The 21,716-nt window shown below is 37.3% G+C and overlaps 1 pseudogene; it reads left to right on the top strand.

The window, feature by feature from the left end:
* Positions 1-797: 797 nt before the first annotated feature.
* Positions 798-19,617, top strand: LOC107571046 (scavenger receptor cysteine-rich type 1 protein M130-like; annotated as a pseudogene).
* The last annotated feature ends 2,099 nt before the right edge of the window (positions 19,618-21,716 follow it).

Genomic DNA, 21,716 nt, shown 5'->3' with positions numbered 1-21,716 from the left:
TTGCCGTATGAAATGCCTGTTATTAGAATAAATAGATTTTTGCTGCCATCTTGTGGGTGAGCAACACATTGCCACATTCAACGCACAAGCCTATGTACTGTATAATTGCTATAATGAATGAAAGCTTTTTATTTACAGTTTAAGATACTGATTTGTGTGGTTTTACAATTTTTAAACAATAACATTAAAACTGAATGTGCATTTTATAAAATTAAAAAACAATAATTAAAAACAATGCCAGAATGTGTAACAGGGATGCAAATTGATCTTAAATTTGGGAGGTTTGGAATTATAATTTTTAGTTAGATTTTGATAAATTAAATAAGTCATTTTTAAACGTAATTATTATTTTATTAATTGTTTGGTTAACATGATTGAATGGTTTAGGTTAATGATTGCAGTCAACACTATAGTGAAATAGACCACTCTATAGAGATATAATTTGAAGACAGAATAATTACCTGTTTTCACGTTATGCTGTAGAACTGTTTTGCTGGGTGTCAAAAATTAGTAAAGAATCTTATTGTATTTGTTGTAAGCGGAAATCATATGGTAATAGGTCTCAAGTGAGCAGTTATCAGTCTCTGTATCTCAGCAGGTGTTGATGCTGTAAATATCCTGGAGTGCTTCCTCTCTGCAATCTTTCAAGTCTCCTGTATGATGTGCTACTATTTTTTTCCTTTGGCAGGAGTGTGTGTGCATCCTCACTGAAGAGGCTCTACTTAGTGGTGGAAGAGGAGGAGTCCTTTTCAGCACTGATGTCCTTTTGACATACTGTATATGGTGAAAAATTTAAAATGCCTCCTCTGATTTGTCACTCAAGCTCTTTGTTGGTTTCCTCTGTTCTGTCTAATAAGGTAATGATGAACTTGATTGGAAAGTTTTGGGGCTTGTTCTCTTTCTTTAGGGGGCTGACAGGAACCAGTTTCTTCAGTGTGTTTGAGGGAGCAGACGAGAAACTTGTGCTGTGTTGATGAAATAGTGGGTCGAGCAGGAGAAGATGATGGAGAGCGGTCTAATGCTGATCTTTCTGATAAAACTGATCAACGCCGGTAAGTCAGAGGAAAATTATCACATCTCTCACATGTATATGCAATATTTCACTGCAGCTTAATGGTGTCTAACTGCCATATATTGTCTATATTTTGTGTATTTATTAGAGCTGTTATTTTCTTTCTCTTTTTTTTTCTTTCTCTGTCCTCCTGATCCTTTTTTCGGATGTTGGTCTGTTAATTATCTGTTGAACAAATAGATGTGAATGTGAGGTTGGTTGATGGTCACAGTCGCTGTGCTGGTAGAGTGGAGGTTCTTCATAGAGGTCAGTGGGGAACAGTGTGTGATGATAGCTGGGATATGGCTGATGCTGCAGTGGTGTGTAGAGAGCTGGACTGTGGAGAACCTGTGGATGCTCTGTATAACGCTCATTTTGGACCAGGATCAGGACCAATCTGGATGAGTTTTGACCTTTGTAGGGGATCGGAAGCTACATTAAAGAAGTGTGGATCATCACCATGGCATGTTTATGGCTGTGATCATAGCAAAGACCCTGGAGTCATCTGCTCAGGTGAGCTGTTCCATATTCAAATTAAATTGATTTCTTAAGCAGATTTATAATAACCAAACAAGGCTGACCAAAGTGCTGTACATACTGAACATCGAAAATAGCAGAGGACCTAGGACAGATCCTTGTGGCACTCCATATTTTACTGGTGATAATTGAGATGACTCCCCATTTAAATGAACAATGTGGTAGCGATCAGACAGGTAGGATCTAAACCATCTTAAAGCCTGCCCTTGGATACCTGTATAGTTTTGTAATCGATCTATGTAATCGAACCAAATACAAACATAAAACGGATCAAATCTATAGTTCGAACATACACTACCGGTCAAAAGTTTGGGATCAGTAAGACTGTTTTTTTTAAATAAGTCTCCTATGCTCATCAAGGCTGCATTTATTTGATAGAAAATACAGAAGAAAAAAACAGTAATCTTGCAAAATGTTATTACAATATAAAATAAGGGTTTCTGTTTTAATATCCTTTAAATTATAATTTATTTCTGTGATGCAAAGCTGAATTTCCATCAGCCATTACTCCAGTATAAAGTGTCACATGATCTTCAGAAATCATTCTAATATGCTGAATTATTAATGTTGGCAACAGTTGTGCTGCCAAATATTTTTTTGGGGGAAACTGCTATACTTTTTTCAGGATTATTTGATGAATAAAAAAAAAAAAAAAGGACAGCATGTATTCAAAATATAAACCTTTTTTGACAATATAAATCTTTGCTATCACTTCTTAACAATTTAACATCGTTGCTGAATAAAAGTTTTAATTTCTTTAAAAAAAAGAAAAAAAAATTTACTGACCCCAAACTTTTGAACAATAGTGTATATGGTTAGACAAGATTTCTATTTTAAATAAATGCTCTTCTTTTTAACTTTTTATTCATCAAAGAATCCTGAAAAAAAGCATCACAGGCTCCAAACAAATATTAAGCAGCACAACAGTTTCCAGCTCTGATAATAAATCAGCATATTAGAATGATTTCTGAAGGATCAATTCAGCTTTGCATCACAGGAATAAATGAGATTTTAATGTATATTAAAATAGAAAAACATTATTTTACATCATAATATTTCACAATATGAATTTTTTTCCTGTATTTTTTATCAAATAAATGCAGCCTTGATGAGCATAAGAAACTCCTGTAAAAAACATAAAAAATTATTCTGATCCCAAACTTTTGACCGGTAGTGTATATAGAAAAGAAATATCTGTACCTTCTACAACCCCAATTCTAGAGAAGTTGGGACGTTTTGTAAAATGCAATAAAATCAAGAATCTGTGATTTTGTTAATTCTCTTTAACTTTTATTTAATTGACAAATCTCAGTCTTTGCAAGCAAAGCTTGCAGCGATGCTGCCGGGTTCTCTGGGCCAGAGCTCATCTCAGATAGTCAAAAAGACAGTGAAAATGTGTGCTGTACTCAGATGAGTTCACTTCAACTTGTTTCTGGAGAAAATGGATTTTGAGTTCTCAGTCCCAAAGTCCAAAGGGACCATCCAGACTTTCATTAGCAACAGAAGCAAAAGTAAACGTCTGTCATGGTATGGGGGTGGAGCAGAGCAAACAGCATGGGTGACTGGCATATGTGTAAAGGTACTATGGACATGGAGGCATATATTGGGATTGTACAGAGATATATACTTCCATCAAGATGTCTTTCATGGGACATCCATGGTTATTAGATTAAGACAATGCCAGCTCTCATTCTGCATGTGCTACAATACCATGGTTTCATAGAGACAGAGTGGATGTCTCCAATAGAAATTGTATGACCAGTACAAACAATTAGTATCCTCAATTCCCAAACAATGAAACATTGTAATTAAAAGGAAGGTTGATGTGACACAGTGTTAAACATGCCTCTTTCCCAACTTTTTTGGAGTGTGTTGCAGCCATCCAAATTTAAAATTTGTTCATATTTACAAAATACATTTATGTTGGTCTGTGAAAACTTTGGAAATCTTTTCTTTGTACTTTTGTCAATTAAATAAGAGTTAAAGAGAAAGAAAAAATCATAGATTCTTGATTTTATTGCATTTTACAAAATGTCCCAGCTTTTCTGGAATTGGGGTTGTAGAAACATCTAATAGCGCAATAGCTATAAAGTTGCTTCAGAGTAAAAAAAAAAAAAATCTGTAAATCTATTATTGTTGTTGATGTTATTTGTATTAAAAACTATTTAAATTATTTTGTTGTCTTATTTAGAAGTCAGGCTGGTTGGAGGTTCTCGCTGCTCTGGGAGGTTAGAGATACTTCATGATCAAGACGTGGATGTCAGTGTGTGACGCTGCCTTTGACCAGCAGGATGCAGAGGTTGTGTGTAGAGAGCTGGACTGTGGGGCTCCTGTACAGGTGCTGGGAGCAGCTGCTTTTGGCAAAGGAGACGCTCAGATGTGGACACAAGAGATTCAGTGCAGAGGAGATGAGTCTCGGATTCACCTCTGTCCAACATCACCATTACATAAAAACAACTGTTCCAATGAAAACAGTGTTGGACTAGTGTGTGCAGGTTAAAACTATCTACTAACTATCTTCTGAAAGTGAATATATACTGTAAGATCTACAGTGTTCTTCGTTATTATTGGTATCCTTGGTAAATATGAACAAAACATGCAATGGAAAAATTTCTTTGCTCTTTTCTCTTGGTTTTTCCATCAAAATAGTCACAAAAAATGTAAAAACCTTAAAATATTTGAAAGACAAACTCAAATATGTTTGTGCACATTTTATTTAATACTTTGTGCAAAGTCAGATACAGAGGTCCGTGCATGTGGAATCTCTCAGCTTATTCCACAGCAGGGTTGGGTCACAGGACTGGAGTAGCTAAGTCAAAACTTTAATTTTGTGCTTAGTGGATAATCTATCTATCCATCTATCCTCATCATTTGAATTTCCTGTTAGATTTAAACACATCCCAGTTTAAACTGTACAATAAACCCACCTGTTATATTTAATTATCATAAGTAAAAGAAAGAAAAAAAAAACAGTCCCACTGAAAGTCCATATGGCAAACTGTAATCAGTCAATCAGTCTTTTTTTTCTTCTTTTTTTTTGGACTCCAAAACAGGTCGTGGGCATGTAGGTCAAGTCTGATCATAGTTTTAGAGACTTTTAGAGAAACATTGCAATTCCCCAGCTGCAATTTTAGGAGATTTTTTTAGTCACAAATCATCCCTCTTGCTGTGTGTGAGGCCAATATATACGTCCTCTTTCAAGCCAATTGTTAACATCTCAGTTGATCCCTTTTTTTTGCCCCTTTACTACTAATACTACATTCTACTCACTGCTGTGTGTGTGCACCTGGATCGGTTAAACACAGAGGACAAATTCCAAGTATGGGTTACCATAACGCCACACATTACGCCACACATAACGTCAATTTCACTTTTTCATTTAATTGTTTTATTTTATTTTATTTGTCAATTTTACTTAAGTTGAATGTTAGATTTGATAATGTTTTAAACGAAGGACTAAATTAATACATTTTTCACAGACCGTTTTACTTACCAAGGGTGTTAATATTAGCGGAAAGTGCAATACTGCAAGTGTTTTTCCTCATTGTCTAATAATTATGTCTTGATTTTTCTTTTTAATATCTCTTTCTTTCTGTTCAATAAACAGACAGTGTGAATGTGAGGTTGGTTGGTGGTCACAGTCGCTGTGCTGGTAGAGTGGAGCTTCATCATAAAGGCCAGTGGGGAAGAGTGTGTGGGGAGTCATGGGATATGGCTGATGCTGCAGTGGTGTGTAGAGAGCTGGACTGTGGAGAACCTGTGGATGTTCTGCGTGGTGCTCACTTTGGATCAGGATCTGGAAAAATCTGGATGAGATCTGTCCCGTGTACTGGATCAGAGTCGGCACTAAAGAACTGTGCGGCAGAAGGAGGGTTTAAAAATGACTGTGGTCCTGCTGGAGATGCTGGACTGATCTGCTCAGGTAAAATTTTTAAATTGGCTTCTTTTAACATTAATAAATGGTGCTTATTGGTGACATTATTTATATTGCAAGCAAGTGTACCAGTATTTATTTATTTTTATTTTTTTACGAGAAATAATGTCCATGTCTAAAATAAGCAGACATGTATACATGTATTATATGATAGGCTATCACATTACAATGAGGTTAAATTTATTAACATTCAGCTTCATGAACTAACAAAGAAACGTACTTTTACAACAGTTATTAATCTAAGTAAATTACATATTTTATGTCAGGTTGTCAACTTCCCTCTGAGAGTAGCCTATTTGCATTTGTATTTAGCGGACTATATGAAAAAATTAACACTGCATTGTAATCTTGCTAGAAATCAAACCCATGATCTTGGTGTTGCTAGCACCATGCAAATATTTTAAATATATTTTAAATAATATATATATATTTTTTTCTCTTTTTTATAATAAAGAATTTTTTTTTAAGTATTTGTTAAATATTGTTTTAAAAACCAGATGTTCTCATGTTTGTTTTTGTTGTAATTTGGGAGAGGTATTTATGTTAAAATGCTTCTCACTCAGTGTGTGAAACCAATTAGGGTAAATTTGACATGCACCACAAGAATCTTATTGAATACAATATTAGAGTCACACATGATATTTTGAGGGAGAAAAACTGAAATGGTGTTTTCTTGTAAAACATTCTCCAGTAATATTTTTGGTTACTACTTCAAAGTAATTTTTACAGCATACATAAACATTTGAAACATATCAGTTTGTATAAATTAATATTAACACATTATGATGAACAAGTCTGAATTAAAATGTATCAGCATATTTAACTTTGATTTATTAAGTATATTTAATATTTACCTAGATCAATAAATGTTTTAAAATAATGGTGTACAGTACATAAGTTGGTCATGCTACATAATGCATTGATGCTAACAATTTGAACCTTATTATAAAGTGTTACCAATGTTTTGTTTTCTTTCTTTGTTTAGGAGTCCGATTGGTTGGAGGTTCTCGCTGCTCTGGGAGGTTAGAGATACTTCATGATCAGACGTGGATGTCAGTGTGTGATGCTGTCTTTGACCAGCAGGATGCAGAGGTTGTGTGTAGAGAGCTGGACTGTGGGGCTCCTGTACAGGTGCTGGGAGCAGCTGCTTTTGACAAAGGAGACGCTCAGATGTGGACACAAGAGATTCAGTGCAGAGGAAATGAGTCTCAGATTCATCTCTGTCCAACATCACCATCACATAAAAACAACTGTTCACATGACAATGATGTTGGACTGATGTGTGCAGGTTGGAATTATGTATAAAAAATGTATTATGTTTTCACATCTGCTCGTGTTTGTGCCCTTTCTCAATATTTCTTTCTCTCATTCGTCTGTCTTTTTATCTCTCATTGTCTCTGTTCAATATTCAGATCGTGTGAATGTGAGATTGGTAAATGGTAACAGTCACTGTGCTGGTAGAGTGGAGGTTCTTCATAGAGGTCAGTGGGGAACAGTGTGTGGTGATTACTGGGATATGGCTGATGCTGCAGTGGTGTGTAGAGAGCTGGACTGTGGAGAACCTGTAGATGCTCTGGGTGGTAATCATTTTGGACCAGTATCAGGACCAATCTGGATGAGTACTGTCATGTGTACAGGATCAGAGTCTACATTGAAGAACTGTGGCTCAGCAGGAGGGTTTAGATATGACTGTAGAGAAAGTGGAAATGCTGCAGTAATCTGTTCAGGTAAACTGCTTCAAACCTGTCCTCGGTGATCAGCCACCTGCTGTAAATTAAATTGCAAATGTGGTTTTCTTTTAACATGAATGAATAATGCTTAATGGTTGACCAAAAAAGACAAGAATTATTTAGTTAAAAATGTGCCAGTATTTCATTTATTTTTTATTTATTTATAAAAAAAAAATTTAATGAGAAAAATAATGTACTGGCCTAAAATATGCAAACTAAGAAAGAATCATACTTTAACAGTGTATTATTCTAGGTAATTGTTAATTTGTACATATACATTTTTAACATGTCGATTTGTTTAAATGAACATTAATGTATTATGATGAAAAAGATTAATCTAAAAGTGAACAATATTATGCTTAATTAATATTAACTTGGGTCGATGAATGTTTTAAAATAATTTTGTTAATTATCATGATTAACATAATGGTAACAAACTGAACCACATTATAAAGCATCGCCAATGCCCCCGCCCTTTGTTCAGAAGTCAGGCTGGTTGGAGGTTCTCGCTGCTCTGGGAGGTTAGAGATACTTCATGATCAGTCGTGGATGTCAGTGTGTGACGCTGCCTTTGACCAGCAGGATGCAGAGGTTGTGTGTAGAGAGCTGGACTGTGGGGCTCCTGTACAGGTGCTGGGAGCAGCTGCTTTTGGCAAAGGAGACACTCCGATGTGGACACAAGAGATTCAGTGCAGAGGAAATGAGTCTCAGATTCACCTCTGTTCAACATCACCATCCCACAAACACAACTGTTCTCATGATAAAGATGTTGGACTGCTGTGTTCAGGTTGGAATGAATTTCTTTTAAGTAAAATACATTTTAAAATGCACTTTTTTGTCATTTTCTAGTCTTTTTGCCATCTTCTCTCTCTGTCCTTCAGTATTTCTTTGTGTCATTCTCTTCATTCTCAATGTACAGACCGTGTGAATGTGAGGTTGGTTGGTGGTCACAGTCGCTGTGCTGGTAGAGTGGAGCTTCTTCATAGAGGTCAGTGGGTAACAGTGTGTGGTGCTGGTTGGGATTTGGCTGATGCTGCAGTGGTGTGTAGAGAGCTGGACTGTGGAGAACCTGTAGATGCTCTGGGTGATGCTCATTTTGGACAAAGATTAAGTTCCAATCAGGTACCAACACGAATGGGGTATGTCACGTGTACTGGATCAGAGTCCACACTGAAGAACTGTGGGTCAGAAGGATGGCGTAAATCTGTCTGTCGTACAGCTGCTGGAGTCATTTGTTCAGGTGAATGAGTCTGATCGTCAATACATTTCAGAGAAAATTCACTAAACAGTCACTTCACTCTTAAAACTGTGGCTGCAATTCAAATTAAAACTTTAAATCTGTTGAGAATGTAAATATTTTACTTAAAGGGATCATATGATGCTATTTTAAAGATCATTATTTTGTGTATTTGGTGTAACAGAATATGTTGACACGCTTTAATGTTCAAAAAACACATTATTTTTCAAATACTGTACATTATTGTAGGTCCTCTATGCCCCGCCTCTCTCAAACACGTCGTTTTCAACAAAGCCCCCTCCTTTGACAAGCGCAGTCTGCTCTGATTGGCCAGCTGACCCAGTGCATTGTGATTGGCCGAACACCACAAGCACGTTTCGGAAATGTAATGCCCCTTACCATAATCGCGAGCTTCAAGCTTTCAAAGTAAATATCAAGACAGTTAATAATGTCGCTAGTTTTACCATCAGTTCAAGCCCGAAAGGGCAACAGAGTGGCGTGACAGACACAGTGATGATGCAGTACACAAGCCGCGGTTAAGACAGCTGACGTGTTATGATTTCTGACAGACAGTTCACTGTCCTGTGATGTGCAAAAAACAACAACAACAACAAAAAAACATGGTTACTGTACTTTTATTATAATAAAATCATGGTTAATTTTTTTTAAGGGACAAATATGACTCATGTTCAGTATTATGATTTTTCTATAAAGTTATTGTAATGATGTAGTTATTATTGTACTAATTTTGACATGTAGGCAATTTAGAAAGTATAGTTTTGTTAAATCTTGAGTATTAAAGTCATGTGAGAGACAGAGATATCAGGGCAAAATAAAGAGACTGAAAATTAAAAAGGAAGTGAAGGTGCAGTTCAGGAAAGAACTTTTAATTATTTTGCATGTCCCCAGGCTAAGGATTTTTTGTGATGGCCATACAAAAAAATAGGGTTGTCCGTGTTTTAGAATGCATTAGGGTGTATGGGATGGCCTGGATGAGTGTGAAATATTTTCTCAGTCCGCACATCGTGGAAATTAATGGCACAGGCACGCGGTTTCATTTAAGTGTGCGTGTGTATCACTTGTGGTGTTTTTAGCCTCTGCCACCTCAATATGAGTACATGAACACATAAACATAATCTCTAGAACGGCTCTAGAACTGAGTCACTTCATGAGCATTTTACAATTTCTTTTGAGAAAACTATCGTCATATCATATATACAAACAGACACCAATGTTTCAGGAGTTTAGTACAAAGAATAGGGCACATGCTTATTAGATAACCATATTTGGGTTGATGTATATGCTTTTATTTTATTTTTTTTAATTAACTGGATTTTTTTCCAAAGCATTGTTAGATGCAGTGTTTCCTGAAGTTATGCGAAGATTTGGTTTCAAAAACAGTATCAGTAAACTATTTCTTATGATTAAATCTGTACTGAACTTCAGATCAATCTCAAAGTAAAAGGCGGTACTAAAGTCTGATTTTGTGGTGGATGTGTTCAAGTATTATCATCTTAATTCAAATGATGAAGGATTTTGAAAGTCTGACAGTAATCAGTGTTGAGCACATACTGTAAGGTCAATCCTGCATTGTGTAAATGTTTGAAAATTATTAAATTGAAAACATTCATTAAAAATTTTGAAAAGTAATCAAAAAGTTATCAAAAGTAGTCAGTTACATTACTGTAATAAAGTAAAGTAAGTAAAAAGTTACACTACTATTTCATTTTAAATAGGGTAACTTGTAATCTGTAACCCATTACATTTTCAGTGTAACCTTCCCAACTCTGGGAATGATGGAATGTAATGTTTTGGACTGAAAATCTAACCTGATTAGATGTGCATGGTGTGTTTTTTTTTTTTTTTTTTTTTTTTTTACTACAAATTGGCTTAATTTCATAATTTTTTTTTTTTTTCCAATCTTGTTAGTATTGAATATACTCTTAAACTTGCCATTCTGCATAAATCTGTTTTGTGTGGTTTGAACAGGCCATAAACATTCCAGACTTATTAATGGATCTCACCTGTGCTCTGGGAGATTAGAGGTGATTCAAGGCAACACATGGCACACAGTGTGTGATGCTGCCTTTGACCAGCAGGATGCAGAGGTTGTGTGTAGAGAGCTGGACTGTGGGGCTCCTGTACAGGTGCTGGGAGCAGCTGCTTTTGGCAAAGGAGACGCTCAGATGTGGACACAAGAGATTCAGTGCAGAGGAAATGAGTCTCAAATATATTTCTGCCCACATCAGACTTCAAGCAAAAACAACTGTTCACATGACAGTGATGTCGGAGTGATGTGTTCTGGTTGAGTATACATATTTTCTATATATTTGCAGTATATATATGAGCAATATCACTCATTGATGTGAGATATGTGAGATATGGCTGTATATTAGCACAGCTGTGATTTGGCCGTAGGTAATCACAGCGTGCCGATATACAGCCGTATCTCACGTCTACGAGTGTGATATTGCGTTTATACAACAGTTTGATGGCACGAGTGTGTAAATACATTAGGAAAAACAACGGAGTGTCTTTAAAAACCCTATTTTGTGCAGAACTACTTCTTTCTGCCACGGATTCAAATCTCAGTTTGACAGTTTAACAGCTGAGCCCAAGCCTTTGTTATTCGAAAACACCCCTTTAGAACTAGTAACGAAGGAACTTGCTTCATTAAAAGCTTATTGTATTACTGTATTAAAAGCTATTAAAATATTATGTGGAGTGGAGTATTATGAGAGAGATGGACTGAGCAAGTGTGATTACCTGCATCTGATACAGCATTCATTCTTCAGATCAATCTCATATTCACAATAAAGCATTAGTTTGAATATCCACTGAGAAAAGCGTTGTCTTTGTCGTAACGTTAATATCCTTTCATCTGTTAAGGGTAATTTCCAATGACAGCATTGCTCCGTGCATTTGTTGGCTGCATCAAACTGTTGTTGAAAGTAAAAATTATTTCCTTTAACAACAGCGTTTATTTTTCAATATAAAAGTCTTGACTTGTAAAAGCAGTCTCTTGTCGCCATCTAAAGGCAGAACAATGTAACTAAAATCCCGAACACGCCGTTTCTCAATACTAAACACTATTATTAAATGCTACTATTATTTAAATAAAATATTATTTATTGAATAATAATATTTAATGAACAACAACAACAGCCATCATAAAAGTTGCTTGGCAATTCAGTCGAAAGTACAAACACAGCGCTCTGATATACAGCATTGAAGTTAGCTATATAAAGTATAACGTGATGAGATTTTGACTTCAGCCAAAACTATTTACTCTGGAACCAATAATAGAATAATAAGACCAAAGACTGCCCATTAGATTTACCCAAAACGAATTATATCTCGTGTTTAACCCATATAGAGACATCAGAGCCAGCGGTAAATTCCAGAAGATCTGGCCGAGGTGAGGCGCTTTCCAGGGGTTTAGGAGCGCTGAACATCCACTGACGTCCTGGAGCTCACATCTCCGAAAATGTTAAAGCAAATTTTCAAATAGACATTATCTGTATTAACAAACCGCATTTCTGAAGTCCAAACAACTACATTCTTACCTAAAAAACTCTTAAAACTACATTCCGTGACACAAAACAGTATTATTTTAAACATTTTTAGTGCATTTGGGCGTCCACCATGACACTCGCTGTGGGAAATACTGTAACTTAGGCAAGCGGAGTGATACAAATGGTGAAACGGCTGTTGGAGTTCTGCTGGACTCTTAATATCACACTCTTATCAGCCAATCAGATTCGAGGACCAGAAATAACTGGTGTATAAATCTATATATTATATATGCGTCTATATATTTGTATAAAATACTTTAATGGACGTAAACACACATTGTTTGCACACAGAGGTTACTGATCGTGCTGCACACGCAGAAAAATTCAGGAGCAGAGTAACTTGTCACTGCTGCCCTGTGACTTTTATTTGATACTGCTTCGATGCTGAATTATATTTCTCAGTAAAAAGGGGGTATAATTGCTGTTTTTGAAGTAACTAAACTTACAGCTTCATTGTTTGAGAGAGAGAGAGACGCACAGACTGTAATCGCTTACACAAATTAACCATGGTTTTACTATAGTAAACGTTTAGTTATGTTTTTTGGCATATTGACTTCCATTTGTATAACCACCGTTTTACTACAAATACCATGGTTAAACTATGGTTAGTGTGGCAAAACTATGGTTAATTTGTGGTTACCATCGTTTGGTTTTTGGTTTTATTTGTAGTAAAATGTCTCTGTTTAATCAACGTAACCATGGTTTCTGAGAGGAGGGAATGAGAACGAGACCGGGGCTGCTTACATCGTGTGAGTGAGTGACTGACTGGAAGTTCTTGAGCTCTGCACACGGCTGACGGTTGCTCTGAGGGGGCTGCTGCTATCGTGTGAATGGTAAGTGACTTGGACTTCTCTGTGCTCTGCACACAGCTTGCCCTTGCTTTGAGGCAAGAAGCTGCTGATAAGGACATTTTTCGATGCCCCGTACACAACTGGCCATTGCCCTGAGGCAAAGGGCTGTTGATATTGTGTGGATGAACTTCTCTGTGCTCTGCACATGGCATTCCGCTGTTCTGAGTTAGGGGGCTACTTGAATTGTGCAAATGAGGGTCTGTAAATCCCTGTAAACCTCCTCTCATAGACAGCACGGTCACCGACAAGGCTATTTTCCTGCCAAGCTTGCTACCCAAGGCCTTCACTTACTGAAGGGTAGACAAACACTGACAGCACTGCATCTGCTTGCGGGCTGCCCAGGTAAAGAGGAAGTGAATATTTCCTTTTTGAAGGAGACATGGGAGGTTTAGCTGAACAAGGAGGATGCAAGAATAGACACGTCACAGGCCCATCACCTAAACTTTCTATCCTAAACTGCCATGACTTCCATTTCTGCAGCTCAGCCGTGGAGGTGAAGAAGTGAGTGGACAGTTTATCCATAAAATATTACAGATCTTATACTGACTGGAACGCTGAAGGGTATGGCAATCTAGGTATCGTCCTCTGAAGAGTGCACGTTCAAGAGTGAGAGATAAGAGGCTTCTTAAAGTCAGCAAAGCTGCTTAAAGGAGAAAGATTCTGAGATAAATGGTGCTCAGTGCCAAGCTATGTACTGCTTGGATGACTGAACACCATTGGCTATTGCAGGTGCAATAGCAGGATTCGATAAGCCTTCGGCATTTCAGAGAAAAGGAGTTTCCTCCCCAAGTGGCTATCAGCCGCAATGTCAAGAGAACGAATTGAAAGGGAACCATATCTAATTTTCGTAAGGGATTTAAGCACGCAACCCTCTACTGTCTCTCTCAAAACAGCCATATTTGGAAAAAAAAAAGTTGAGTAATTTGTGTCACTGGATGTAGCTGTCGGTTATTTAACATTTCTATAGTAAAACAGTTGACTATGATTTGCAACTTCCATCTTACCTTATTATCTTTCAATGTTAAACTGAAGCTTCATGCTGGAATTCGCAATCTGTAAACCGTAAACCTTGCCTACTTTGATTTGAGTTGTTTAGTAGGCCTACTTCGTCCACCACTGGTGATTTGTCGAGATGAGTGGTAATTCATGGTGCCCCTTCCTGGGTAGTGTGATTTTATATAAACTGTGTTCAAACTGAGGCTGCATCCTCCGAAGGACTCGCACTTCAAAGGCTACATCCTTCGAAGTCCGGGAAGTTTGGACAGTATTTTTAAATGGGACGATCTATGAAGGACTGTTCTTGTCAACCAGCAACTGTGACAGCTGATTTTTCATCACTTTATTTTCATGAATTTGGAATGTGTGCAAAGGATTGTGGTTGACTGAAAGTCGTGAAGAATCCATCCCATGCATCCTTTAAATTAAGCTGAATGAAGGATGTGAAACGAAGGCTGCCTTCCAAGGATCCTTTGGATTGAGATGGCCTTAAAAGACATTTGATGATTTGGCAGCTGAGATATGCAGCCTTCGCAGGATGCAGCCTTCCATTTGAGAAGCACTCATAGTGTCATTTCTAATCTCCCAGACACTGACACTATGACTCTGTGTAACGGCAACATGTGAGAAGTAAAAAACACGAAAAAGTGCCAGTGCGCTAAAGATAAAAATATAGAAGTGGTGTTGAGGCTGGAACTGGCTACAAAATGAAATTAAACGGTAGACTGCTGTAATACATGTACAAATGTATAAACACATAAATGTAAATAAAATAACATGTTCCATGCTTGGTCCTCTCTCGTCTTCCACTGTCGTCACTCACCCTTTTATCCCTGTGGGATTCGAGAGTGCCACTTCCACAACTATAGAACATACAACAAAATAATTTTTATGCTCAGTGTTGGAAAGTAAAATTACAAATAATGCAATTTATGTAATCAGATCGTTTTAAAGTAACAAGTATTATGTCTGAGTTTTTTTATTTATTTAATTGATTAGAATTATATTGGTTTAATTTAAGAAATTGAAATTCTCTCTCTTTGTCATCATGCAAATGTACAGTGAAACGTGTAAAAGCACACTAGGCAGAACATGTAGTTTATTCTGTAGTACTACTTTATACTATTACAATTTCTATTGATTTGGATTAATTCTGTTTAAGTAACATGTCAGTTTTGTCCAGGTTACACAGATCTCAGGCTGGTAAACGGTTCAGACTCTTGTTCTGGAAGAGTGGAGCTTCAGTTCCTCAAAGAGTGGGGCACAGTGTGTGATGCATGCTGGGATATGAGAGCTGCCAGTGTCCTCTGTCGACAGCTAAATTGTGGGATTGCTGTGTCTGTTGTGGGATCAGACTGGTTTGGAGAGGGAAGTGGTGAAATCTGGGCTGATGTGTTTGATTGTGACGGGAATGAAACAAAACTCTCAGAATGTTTAATCTCTTCATGGAGTCGAGCTGAATGTTCTCATAAACGAGATGTTGGAGTCATCTGCTCTGGTGAATTCTTTCATTTATTTCGGAATTTACTTTAATATTACAGTTTTATGATAATATTTTAGTAATTTGTCTAATGTTTCACTCAGATTCTTCTCTGGCTCTTCATGACGGTCTGGTGCGGTTGTCTGGAGAGAGACAGTGTGAGGGGGAGCTGGAAGTTTTCATCCATCAGGTCTGGAGGAGAGTTCTGCAGGACTCTTGGAGTCTCACTGAATCCTCTGTGGTCTGCAGACAGCTGGGCTGTGGCTCTGTGCTGAACTTCTACGGCTCCTCTTCATCCAGTCCTGAACACAGTCATGAGTGTGTGACGGGCTTCCAGTGCTCTGGGAGTGAAGCTCATCTGGGGAACTGCAGCTCTCCACAAACTCTCAACTGCAGCTCCACACAACAGCTGTCAATCATCTGCCTTGGTGAGAAGAACAACATCTTGGCAGATTCTTCAGTTGTTAGTGATGAATAATGTGTTTTTCTTTCTCTTAATATCAGGTCGTGGATCCATCAGGCTGGTGGGTTCTGGGGGAGAATGTGCAGGGAGGCTGGAGGTTTTTCACAGCGGCTCATGGGGGACAGTGTGTGATGACTCCTGGGATATTAAAGATGCCGATGTGGTGTGCAGACAGCTGCAGTGTGGAGTGGCCCTCAGTAACCAGCAGGTACCAGCCTGGTTTGGTCCTGGTTCTGGACCCATATGGCTGGATGAGGTGGAGTGTGAGGGGAATGAGACGTCCCTGTGGAGCTGCTCTTCTCCAGGCTGGGGAAAACATGACTGTCAGCACAAGGAGGATGTCGGAGTCGTGTGCTCAGGTAAACGGTACACTAGTCAAAATGTTTTCCATAGATGTATTTGTTGTTTTTTCATAAAATATTCTATATTTAAATAACATATTATTAGGCTGATGTAACATTTAAAATGTTATTATTGCTTGCAGCATGCATAACCCTTGTATTAACCACTTATTTTCACACAACCTGAATTCCATTTGTTTAAATGCACATCCGTTCCATTTAGAGTTTAAAGAGATCAGGTTAACTGAGGGCTGTGAAGGGAATGTGGAGGTTTTCTACAATGGATCCTGGGGAAATGTGTGCTGGAACCAGATGGACAGAGACACAGCGAGTCTGATTTGTCAAGAGCTGAACTGTGGAAGATCTGGTTTTGAATCCTCTTCTACAGCAAGAGTGGAATCAGCTCCTAACTGGCTGGATAAAGTAATATGTCGACCACATGACTCCACTTTTTGGCAGTGTCCATCTTTACCCTGGGAACAAAATTACTGTAATAAAGATGAAGTGGTCAAGATCACCTGCTCAAGTGAGATTATTTTAATGATGCAATTTAATGATGTAAGATGGTCTCAGTAGTCATATTTCTTTAAATACAATATTTTTAAATCTAATGTGGTGAGTAAACTAACATTTCTGAAAAACTAAATTGAGGTGATGGAAAGTGGCATTGCACATATATTTAACAGACATTATGTTTTCTAATGTTCAGTTCTCTTCATTTTATCATGTAATCTCAGTGGAGGAAAGTGATGAGTCTCCTCAGAGCCACCTGTCATGTTCTACTTCACCATCTCCTTACCAGAGACAGTGTTCAAGTAAGTTTTTTGACACATTTGCTAGATTTTTGTAAATGTAAGGCTGTATTTGCTTAACAAATTATTAAAATATGAGCATTTAAAAATAAATTATTAGCATTTAGCCTTACAACAGGAAGGTCCCCACTCCCCAGTTCACGTTCCAGCCTGGCAGCCTTTCTGTATGATGTCTGCATAGATTTCCCCCAAAATCAAAAGACATGCAGACTGTTATAAAAAGAAGAGGGGATGCCACACAGTGGTAAACATGGCCTTGTCCCAACTTTTTTGAGATGTGTTGATGCCATGAAATTTAAAATCAACTTATTTTTCCCTTAAAATTATAAATTTTCTCAGTTTAAACATTTGATGTGTCATCCATGTTGTATTCTGAATAAAATATTGAAATTTGAAACTTCCACATCATTGCATTCTTTTTTTATTCACAATTTGTACAGTGTCCCAACTTTTTTGGAATCGGGTTTGTATATGTGAACTGGGAAAAAATAAATAGCCCATAAGTGTGAGCGAGTATCTGAATGTTGACCCTGTGATGGACTAGCCATCTGTCCAGGGTGTTCCCCATTTGTGCTCTGAGATGCTGAGATAAGCTCCAGTATCCCTGTGACCCTATGAAGGAAAAGCAGTTTGGAGGGTGGATGGAGCAATTTCCTAAATCTGATCACAGATCTCTTGGTTCAGTTTTAGTGTGTTTTGTTGTAAATGTTGTGCTGAAGCTGGTCAGTGCTGGTTGATGTGTGTGTGTTAGATCATGTTCCTCTCAGACTGAGCGGAGGGGAGGGCCGGTGCTCTGGAAGGCTGGAGGTGTATCATAACGCTGTGTGGGGCTCAGTCTGTGATGATCAGTGGGACATCAGCGATGCTCAGGTGGTCTGCAGGCAGCTGGGTTGTGGAGCAGCACTGAGGGCTGATGGGAATTCAGTCTTTGGTGCTGGTGAAGGTGTTGTGTGGCTGAACAAAGTTGACTGCAGAGGGAATGAGATTCACCTGTGGGACTGTCCACTCTCCTTGAACAACACTTGCGCGGGCAAGAAGATTGTTATACTCAACTGTGTAGGTCTGTCAGAATCTCAGTTCTAATAATATTTGTGTTTAAATCAATCATTTGCTTTATTGTTAATGTGTTTCTGTCTATTTTGACAGATTTGTCCATGTCCACCACTACTCCTGCCACAACAACATCAGCTTCTCCTCCAGTGCGCTCAACATCAGTCTCTCCTCCACAAACTCCTCCAGCAGCTTCTCTCTCCATCCCCCCAGTGCTTGTGATTGTTCTGGGAGTTGTGCTCTTACTGCTCTTAGTGCCACTGCTTATACTGATTCAGCAGAACAGAGTGATGAGGAGAGGTAGGAGAGATCCAGAGACTGTCATATTGTGTCTTATTCAGTGTGTGATCAGTCATGTGTTGTGAACTGACAGCAGGTTTGTCTGTCTACACTCACAGCTCTCTCTGAGAGGAGACACAGGACGACGACTGAGGCCGTTTATGAGGAGCTTCAGCACAGACACAATCACTTCACTCAGAGGGGTGAGTAAGTTTTATAGTGTATGATTTGTCATTATCAGCAGGCTAATCACTTAATTCAGAGGGATGAGCCATGAATCTCATTTAATATAATTAATTAGAGTCTGTCAGACAGCTGATATTCATCTAGTTGTGTTAAACCATCTGCTTTAAACCACAAAATTCCTGACAGAAAACCACAGAGCTGCAGGTGTATCATATGTTACTTAATTAAAATGGCAATGGCCGGCAAGAGCATTTTTTTTTCTAAAACTATTTTGTTTTGATGTTGAAGAGAGGGTGAATGAAATCACAAGGGAATACTATGATGATGTCATCACTGATGGACTGAATCCAGATCGTGAGACAGGTGCAGTTCTGTACTATAGTTATTCTGTATCTCCTTATATATAGTCTATATATTAAAAATTATAAGAATAAGAAAATATTGTATAAGGTTTGTTTTGAGTGTAATGGTCTCTGTTAAATCTGTTATGTTAAATTTGTAAAAGACACACCTGGGAGCTATGATGATGTTATCACTAGCGGACAGAACTAATTCTCACAACCAAAAATAAAGCAACGTTTGTTATGTTTTTTTTGTATGTAGTGGACACACCAGAGAATTATGATGATGTCATCGTTAATGGACAGGACTCTCAAAGTATAAAGGGTGAGTCGCACAGAACCAGATTGTTTCTGTGATAAACTGAACATGCATTTCTACCATCAATGAATCATCATGGCTTTATCAGGTTTAATCTAATAGTCTCAGACAGTCACGAGGAGAAAGAGATCAATGACACAAGCCGTGTTACACATTACAATGTGAGGTTTTATTTCACTTGTGTATCAGAGGGAGATCAGGAGGAGTATGATGATGTGAAGAACAGCAATGAAGATGAGAGAAGCCTGTTGGGTATGTTTTTGTCTCCTTTTTAATCTTTATTAGATTAGCATTTGCTGCTTTTAATGGCTCAGTTTGAAACATTTAACATGATATATTTGCTTTTGTTTTTTAATAACAGACTATGATGATGTGGGGCAGGAATCAAAATTAGGAGAGGACTTTATGACTTAAAGGCCACACCCACTGCTTCGGTTCATGAAATTACAATATTACAGCTAGAGTTGGGTTTAAATGATTTTACAGCTACTTCAGCTTTTTCAATCAATTCTTATTGATGGGTTAAATTCCTTGCATTTAAAAATGTTTTAAATTGCTTTACCATTTCTATGATTCTCTTTTTGTTTTTCTACTTACTAACACTTTTTGTTTTTACTACTTACTAACACTTTTTAACGGTCATAAAAACAATGAACACACACACACACACACACACACAAAAACGGCATAAACTAATGCTAATGATGTTTTTTGCTAATATCATTGATTCTGTGCCTTATCCCTCACTTGAAGTTGTTGTCATTTCCCTGTTCTGTTTTATATAATTAAAATAAAATAAAAAATAGATCAGATGCTTATTTGCTTGTTTAATGTTTTTTCCCCTCCTAATCCTTATTCATTTATGATTATTAGATAATGAAAATATTATAACCAACCTTAAACAGGATACTTGCCAACTTTAAACAGTAGTCGTTCTGTTGAAGTTCTATTATAGACAGTAAAGACCCCTAAGGCTATAAAAGACTATAAAAGAAAAGTACACACACACACACAGGAGAGATGCTGTTTGCAACATGCTGGATTGAATTCTTCTGAGAGCACTGGATGAATTTCAGTGATGACAACTATTTTTCCTGCCCTGTACAAATGCATAAAACTAAACATGTTAAAATGGTTCTCTTAATTTATCGCTGATAAATCAAAGGTTTGTCACCTACAGTGGTTGTTTGTAGAACTTAAATTCTCCCATCACTCAGCCTATTATGTTTATTATGAAAGACTGTTGTGTTGCTTTGTTTAATTTTCAAAACATTTTAACACCATAAAAATGTCTGTTTGACCAGAAAAAATGAATTATGAGAAATAACCGAACAATTTCTCTTCCAGTAAGCATTCAACATTGCTCTCACCTTCAGTACTAGTGACACAAGCACAAGACGCTTAGCATCTCGTTTCTACAATAAGTCTGTAAGAAGACTAACGCATTGCAGTAAGAAATATGTAGCGTTTTACCTGTCATTAGCATAAATGCCATCTTGTGGGTGAGTAACGCATTGCCACGTTTAACGCAAATGGCTACTAATTTCTGTGTGCCTTAGTTGTTGCCACAGTGAATTAAACCTTTTTGATTACTTTAAAAATGATTTGTGATCTGGTGTGTGATTTCTGATTTTTCTAGCAATAAACATTATTAAATGAAACGGACAATTAATGAAATCATGTATTAACAGTACATTAACAAACAAAACATCATCATCATTAAGAAAAAACATTAACATTATGAACTATTAATACAATTATATATTCCAGTCATTTTAAATATATATTTCTAAAATATATTTGACATAAAATATATATTTGACAAAATATCAATAAATATACAGTTGAATGCATTTTTGTATGTGTTGTAATGTTTGAAGTGAGCAGTTATCAGTCTCTGTATCTCAGCAGGTGTTGATTCTGTAAATATCCTGGAGTGCTTCCTCTCTCTGAAATCTTTAATGTCTCCTCTATGATGTGTGATTATTTTTGCCTCTGGCACTCTGTGTGTGTGTGTGTGTGTGTGTGTGTGTCTCTATATGGAGGAGGAGGAGTCCTTTTCAGCACTGACGTTCTTTTGATATATATGGTAAAAATTAGAAATGCCTCCTCTGATTTGTCACTGAAGTTGTTTGATGATTTCCTCTGTTCTGTCTAATAAGGTAATGATGAGCATGATTGGAAAGTTTTAGGGCTCTTCTCTTTAGGGGGCTCTTTAGAGGAGAAACTTCTAAGCTGATGAAATAGTGTGTGTCCTGCTGCATGAAGGAGATGATGAGGAGTCTGAAGATGATGTTTCTGCTAAAACTCGTCACCGCTGGTAGGTTTATACTTTCAGTAGATTTAAACCATCTTAATTGAACTGCTTATCTGCAATAAGATGCGGCACCTGACTGCTGTCTAATTGCCACGTTATTTATATTTTGTGCATTTTTAAAGTTATTTCTTAAAGTTTTATTTTCTTCTTTTTCCTCTGTCATTCTCTTCTGTTTTCCAGTTGTGCTTTCCTTCTTTCTCTCAGTCTGTCATACATC

Source organism: Sinocyclocheilus grahami, unplaced genomic scaffold (genome assembly GCF_001515645.1).
Source record: "Sinocyclocheilus grahami isolate Dianchi unplaced genomic scaffold, SAMN03320097.WGS_v1.1 scaffold1543.1, whole genome shotgun sequence".
NCBI classification, from domain to species: domain Eukaryota; kingdom Metazoa; phylum Chordata; class Actinopteri; order Cypriniformes; family Cyprinidae; genus Sinocyclocheilus; species Sinocyclocheilus grahami.
The sequence above is the reverse complement of the archived record's forward strand: the minus strand, read 5'-3'. Positions and strand labels throughout refer to the sequence as shown.